Source organism: Lathyrus oleraceus, chromosome 3 (assembly GCF_024323335.1).
Source record: "Lathyrus oleraceus cultivar Zhongwan6 chromosome 3, CAAS_Psat_ZW6_1.0, whole genome shotgun sequence".
Lineage (NCBI taxonomy): Eukaryota > Viridiplantae > Streptophyta > Magnoliopsida > Fabales > Fabaceae > Lathyrus > Lathyrus oleraceus.
Window position 1 is genome coordinate 534,615,248 of NC_066581.1, and position 7,800 is coordinate 534,623,047.

Genomic DNA, 7,800 nt, shown 5'->3' on the forward strand with positions numbered 1-7,800 from the left:
TAGACATTTTTTAAACATAAAGTAATATAATATTTTAACAAACACTCGTTTTTGGAGAAGAGAATACAATAATAAAAAAAGATAATATCCTCTAAAAAAAAGAGGGAGGACACTCTTTTATTCTAGAGTTGGAGTTTCTCCTCTAAATCTTTTATGTGTAATTTTGTTACTATTTTATTTATTTTTTCTTATTGAACCATGAATAGCTAATTCCTATTTGTTAGGGGTGAGTTCTTTAATTTAAATAACCCTTTTATTTTGAATTAACTTTGTCACTTAAATTATTATGATGCACAATTTATTATCAGATACGAGTTGACAGTGGATTTTGTTAAATATGCAATTTTTTGTGTTGATGTTGAAATATTGTGTTTGTATTCGACGGGTATCGAAAAGTGTTCGTGTCAAATAGAGTTTGTGTTTGCTATATTTGACAGAAAGTCAATATATCTTATCGTAGCATGTAGTAGTCGAAGGAGTCAAGAGAGTTGAAATAATTAACTTAGCTTGTTTTAGTTGAATTAGTTATTTTGTGATTATTTGGAGTCCAAATAATCTCTTCTATAAATAGAGAGAAGTTCTATTTTCATTTGTAAGTGTGAATAAAAAGTTTCGTAAGAGCATTGTGTAGTTTTTGAAATCACAATTGTGATCGACGCGCATTGCAACAAACACTTAGTGTGTAGTTTGCACAACAATATACATTCATCTTCTTCCTCCAGAATTTATTTTTTCTCACTTTCAAATTACATTGTTTTCTTCTTTCAAATTCTCTGTGTAGTGTAGAATCATTTTGCAACCAAAATATGGTTGTTTCACCCGAGTAAAGGGTGAAGAACAAGAGGCGTCATCAACCAGAAAGATTGATTCTTGTTCATCAAGATTGATTGGGTTAACTTTAAGATTGGATTTTTTCCTAACATCTCATATATAGAGCACTGATTGTGTGATCTTTGGGACACAATGAATCACGATGAATCATTCGAACGAGCATTTTTCGTGAATCTTTTAATCTTGAATGGTAAGAACTATGAAAATTGGTGTAAGCAAATGAAAGTTGTTTTATGTTATCAAGATCTTTGGGATCTCGTGAAGAATGGTGTCACACCGATTGAAGAGAGTGCTATGGATGAATAAAAGGCTGCAAACAAATATTTGAAGAAGAAAGATTACAAAGCTCTTTTTTAATCCATCAATGAGTTGATCCCGACAACTTTGAGAAAGTTGGACGTGAAATGTGCATTCCTGAATGGTCCTCTAGACGAAAAGGTGTATGTAAAACAACCAGTTGGGTTTGTGAAATGGGACCAAGAAAGGAAAGTATATAGGCTGCATAAAGCCCTGTATGGATTGAAACAAACTCCAAGAGCTTGAAATAATAAGATAGACGACTTCCTAAGAGAGAAAGAGTTTGAGAAGTGTTTGATAGAGTATGGTGTGTATGTCAGGAGAAGAAGAAGTGAGATGGTTATACTATGTATCTATGTCGACGACCTATTGATAATAGGCAGTTGCAAGAAGGATATCGAAGACTTCAAACATGACTTATGTAAAGAGTTTAAAATGTTAGACTTGGGATATATCTCATACTTCCTTGGTATCTAATTCTACAATAATAGCAGAAGCTTGACGATGCACCAAAGAAGATATACAGATAAAATACTTAAGAGATTTGAGATGCAAGATTACAACTCAACTTCGACTCCACCTGAGCCCAGATTGCAACTGACAAAAGATTCTACTGAAGATGATGTCAACCCAAAGCTGTATAGAAGACTCATTGGATCACTTATACGCCTCATTCACACAAGACTAGATTTAGCCTATTGTGTAGGCAAGGTCAGCAAATTTATGCACAAGCATAAGTGATCTCATCTTGTAGCCACTAAGAGGATACTAAGGTATCTCAAAGGAACAATAGACTATGGAATTTTGTTTCCTTCAGTCGATGAAAGAAAATAATTCAAACTAGCGGGCTACACTGACTCTAGTTGGTGTGGTGATGCTAAAGATAGAAAATTGACAGCAGGACATGTGTTCATGTTAGGTGGTGCACCAGTAGCATGGAGTTCAAGAAAGGAACTAGTGGTAGCTTTATCATCATGTGAGGCTACATACATAACATCTTCGTTATATGCATGCCAAGCAACATGGATGATGAATCTAGTCGGAGAAATTACAGGGATGAATCATGGAGCAATGACCATGAAGATCGAAATCATGTATGCTATCAACCAAAGAATATGATAGCACACGGAAGAAGAAAACACATCGAAATAAAGTTCCATTACTTGAGAGAACAGGTAAAAAATGGAAAGTTGAGGCTATCACGTCACAAAAAATACAGAGTTGCCACCAAATTTTATTTATTCCAAAGGTAGGGAAAATAGCGATAAACCTCCAAAGAGAATGGTCTCGCAACCAAGAGCGTCTTCAAAAGTCGGTTATTCAAGGGGAATGTATTACCACCCCTCACATCCATCGTACTCTACTATCTTCTTCCATACAAACATTTGAATATTCATAAAAGAAAGGAAGAAGATTGAGACATGGTTTAAAATTGAATTCAGAGGATCTATTATTCAAAGATAAAGATCATTACATATGTTTCGCAAATATATGTGATAACACTTCTTCAAGTTAGCATTTTCCTTCAAATATAAAATAAAAGGGTCGAAGTCCAAAAACACTATATCTATTAATAGATAGAAGCCCTAGATAAATATCTCATCAATAAATACCTAATTTCTTATAAAACATCCGTATAATATTTTGCCTCAATTAATAAAAATGTTGCCCTTTTACTTTTCAATGCACACTAATATAAAGTTAACTTGAAAAATATTTTTATTCTTACTATTTTGATGACACATGAGATACCTTTATATATAGGCCGATGATCTGTCTTTTAGAGCTTGAAAATATGATCAACCCTAACAAACTAATAGCAAACCTAATAAATCATAACAAACTAATAACAAACTAATAACAAACTATCAGAGCTTGAAAATAGGATCAACCTAACAAACAAATAACAAACCTAACAAACTAATAACAAACTATTAAATTTATCTCTAATACTTCCCCTAAAGTTAGAGGGTGAGGATTATGAACACCCAACTTTAACATGAGGTCTTTAAAAACTTTCATCCTAAGGACTTAGTAAAAATGTCAGCATTTTGTTGTTTGGTGGACAAGTAAGCTTTGTTTATGGCACCTGACTATATGTGTTCCCTTATAAAAATGAAATTCAGTTTCAATGTGCTTTATTCATTCATGGAAGATCGACTTTGCAACTAAATTAAGAGCTGCTTGATTGTCACAATGTAAAAGCGTGGGTTTGATGCATGGAACTTGCAAAGTCTCTAACAAATTATGTAGCCATAATATTTCACATGTCGCATGTGCTATTGCACGATATTCAACCTCACTTGAGGATCGAGAGACTGTGGGTTGTTTCTTTGTTTTCCATGATATTGGAGAATTTCCAAGTTTCATTAGATAACCTGAAATAGACTTTCTAGTAATGGTACACGATGCCTAATATGAGTCACAATAGTTAACTAGATGTAGATCACTGTGTTGTGGAATAATAATACATTAACCAAAAGAAGATTTAAGATATCGTAAGACTCACATAGCAGCATCCCGATGGTCTTGGAGTGGAGTTTGCATGAATTGAATCAGAATATGAACTGATTAGGTTAATTCAGGCCTAGTGATAGTTAAGCAAATCAGGCATCCAACTATTCTCATATACCTTGACGGTTCTAAGAGTGGACATCCCTTGGCCAAATCAAGTTTTTGATTTTGTTCCATTGGGAACAAAAAAGGCTTACAACCAAGCATTCCAAATTCTTGTAGAATGTATAAGGGGTATTTTATTTGACAAAGGAATGTATAAGGTTGAAATCCCTGTTGGTGTAGTTATGTAGAAAAGTTTATCTAATTAACTGATTTTCTTGAATATTGAGGTCAAATGAGTCATATGGTGTGTAACACCACTATTAAGTATCCAATTGAAACAATATTCAAATTTACCAGTCATGTTTTTAGGTTTAGATTTTTTCTTCTTCTCTAATATCTCTTATGAATCAGAACCATGCTCTAATGCCATAATATAAAGTTAACTTGAAAAATATGTTTTATTCTTATTGTTTTGATGACACATGACATACCTTTATATAGAGGTTGATGATCTATCTTTTAGAGCTTGAAAATAAGATCAACCCTAACAGACTTGATGACAGTCTTTCATTGCATGTATTTATTTGAAGAATCAGAGCAAAACAAGTGAAAGTTAAGAAAATATAAGAAGGAATGACCAAAGAATAAAGGAAAAATAGCTAAGTGTGAAATTGTGGACTTAGTGAAATTTTATGTGAAAAAGGAGTAAAAAAGAGTGAAGCTTAAGAAATAATCACATCCACCACATCACAACATAGCGATAGGGCATTAAAAGCTTCATCACGCGCGATGCAGGGAATCACGCGCGTACTGGTCACTTTTCTGGGCCTTTTGCTGATGCGTTCTGGTCCATTATGACACCTATAAGAGGGGAAATTCTGCAATTTCACAAGGGTTTCAAAATTTGGCAATGGCAGCATGATTTTACATCATCAAAGCGTGATTTTGGGAGCATTGGAAGCCATTGGAGGTCAATCCTTCAACGAAATTCATATGCTATTCTTCCTTACTCAATTGGTATTGTAATTTTAATTATGACTAACTAAGCTTCTCTAGGTTAGGTTGTGTGATGATGAACCTTATTCAATATTGTTGGCATTATATGTTGGTTTGACTTTGTATGAATCCTTTGAATTATAATTTTATTCAGTTGTTGCTTAATCTTAATGCTTTTTATTTGAGATACTTTGTTAATATGATTTTGGACACATAGGGAATACTGACCGTTAGCCTATGTGTTGGATCTAGGGCAAATGTTCTGCTTACGCTGGTTGAATAAGGATAGGAGACCCTGAGTAGTGGTATAAGGAATTAATGTTCTATACATCGCTTAACCCTACTTACGCTGGAAGACTAAGGATAGAAAGCTTCGAGTAGTGGTTAGTGAGGTATTTCGTGAGGGTTCAACTATAACGGTTTTGTTAATTCGCCGTGAGATTATAAGGATAAGACCATTCATACAAGGCATCAAAAATCAACAAGAGAGGATAATGAGATTATAATACACAACCTAATCGTCTTAATTACTTCTGTTTCAAACTCGTAATTTGTTTTCTTTGTAAAAACCTAAAACCCCTCTCCCCCCATTTACTGTTTTCCTTTACATTCTTGTTCGAACACAGTCCATGTGGATTTGATCTTTTATTATTGCGAAACTATTAGTACAATTTCCGAGAAGTCATTAAGTTTTCGGCATCGTTGCTGGGAATTGTTGATTGCCACAAGGCAACGCTTTGTGCAACATATTTTATTTTTCTTAGTTTTAATTGTTTTTTTTTGTTTTTTTTTTGTTTATCATAGTGTTACTAAGGTATTTTCGATTTGTGTATGTGCAGTTTAGGGTCATCATTACTACCATTTGATCCGGAAATCAAAAGAAATGCACGTGCTATAAGAAAAGCAGCTAGAGAAGTGAGTATGGCTGAAGGAGATTCACCAATATTTTCTTCGGATTCTGAAGAGGAGGATAACATGGGAGCACCATAACCCCTCACTATGGGGGGCTATTGCAAACAGACTGATGAAGGACAAGTTTCTAGAGGATTTGTACCAAGATACCCTGCTAACTTTGATATTAAGAATTCTGTGCTTTCAGGTCTAAGAGACAATCCGTTCGACGAGAACGCTATCGGATATCCATGGATTCATCTTGCACGCTTCTATGAAACCATTTTGATGTGCAAACTTGATGCTGTCACAGACGACCAGGTAAAGTTACAATGATTTGGTTTCTCACTCATTGGAAGGGAAAAAGATTGGTTACTATGTCTTCCAAATGGAACCATTCAAACATGGAAGGAGCTAGAGGATAAGTTCTTGGAAAGACTTTTCACCACCAGTCAGTTTACTGAGAGAAGAGTGGAGGTTATCAATTTTGAGTAACAAGACACAGAGTCACTGTATGATTTTTGGGAGATATTCAAGTTACTACTACGCAGATGCCCCAATCATAATATGAACAACATAGAGCAAATTCAAAATTTCATTAAAGACTTCAAGAGTCAGACACATATGTTTCTAGATGATTCCGCGGGAGGCCCAATTAGACAAATGACCGAACCACAGGTAAAGGACCTTATTGAAAAGATGTGCATGAATGAGTATAGTTCTAAAAGTGAAAGGTTGGTTAAGCTCGAAACTAGTGGCACACTCAAAGGTATGTTAATTGTTGATACTCATACTGCATAATTAGCTCAAATTGAATTGTTAAATAAACAGCTAGCTAAAGGATGCTTAAATAAAGCTAACATGAGCCAGATACAATCAATTAAGTGTGACTTTTGTGGAGGAGGACATGAAAACAAAAGGTGTTCGTTGTAAAGGGTAAGTGAAGAAGCCCAATTTGCAAAATTTTAGAAAAATAATCCCTATTCTAATACCTACAATCCGAGATGGAATGATCATCCAAATTTTCATTGGAGCAACAATCAAAGCCAAAGTGGTAACCAAGCTATGCAACAAAACCATCAAGCTTCCAACTTCCAAGATAATCATTCATAGTTGGAAGAGACTTTATAAAATTTCATCAAGGCCACTCAAATTAGTTTGGAGCAGGTAAATAGGAACCATATAATTTTGGCTAGAAATCATGACACGCCAATCAAGAATTTGGAGACTCAGATTAATCAACTATCTAGACAAATAGAAGCTTTGCCTAGCTCAAGTGGAGGATTCATCGGGAAAACCGTTGATAATCCTAATAATGAAACTTGTAAAGTTATGGAAGCGGACTTTGGGTTGCTTACTAGAAAGGAGGAAATAGAAAAAGTTCAAGAGGACGAAATTATGGGAAAGAAAGGTGAAAGTGAAAAGAGGAGAATGGAAATCAAGGTGACGAAGAAGAAAGATGAGTCATCCTTGATTACATCATTGATGAAAATTCTCTTTGGAAGAGGACAAAAGATATAATTCTGAATGAACCAAATCCACCTTTACCAGAATATATAAAACTTCCATATCTAATAATTAAGAAGGAACTGGTACAAGAGGATGAGGCAAGAATGTTTGAGAAATTTAAAGATATGTTGAAATAACTTCAGGTAAGTATTTCTTTTCTTGAAAATTTAGAATTAATTCCCAAGTTTGCTAAGTTTATAGAGGCACTACTTAAAGGAAGAAAGCAGAGGTTGACTTAAGGACAAATCAACATGGCTGAAAAAGAAGAGGTGGGAGAATCGTTGGAAGTTCCATCAAATATGAATGATCCAGGAGAGTCCAACATTACTTGCACCATTGGGGGGATGAAAATCCCACATGCTTTATGTGACTTAGGATTGAGCATCAATGTTATGCCGCTGAGCAAATTCAAGGAATTGGAGATATGCGAAATTGTACCGAGAAACATGACACTAACTTTGGCCGACTCATCTCTAACTCGCCTGCTCAGTGTTGTACAAGATGTTCTAGTTCATGTTGATGGATTGACCTTCCCTACATATTTTATGGTGATCGACATGAAAAATTATTCTAAAGTGTCGATGATTCTAGGGCGCCCATTTTTGGCAAAGGGTGATTTTGAGAGCATTGAAAGCCATTGGAGGTCAATCCTTGAAGGGAATTCATATGTTATTCTTCTTTATCAATTGATATTATAATTTTGACTATGAGTAGCTA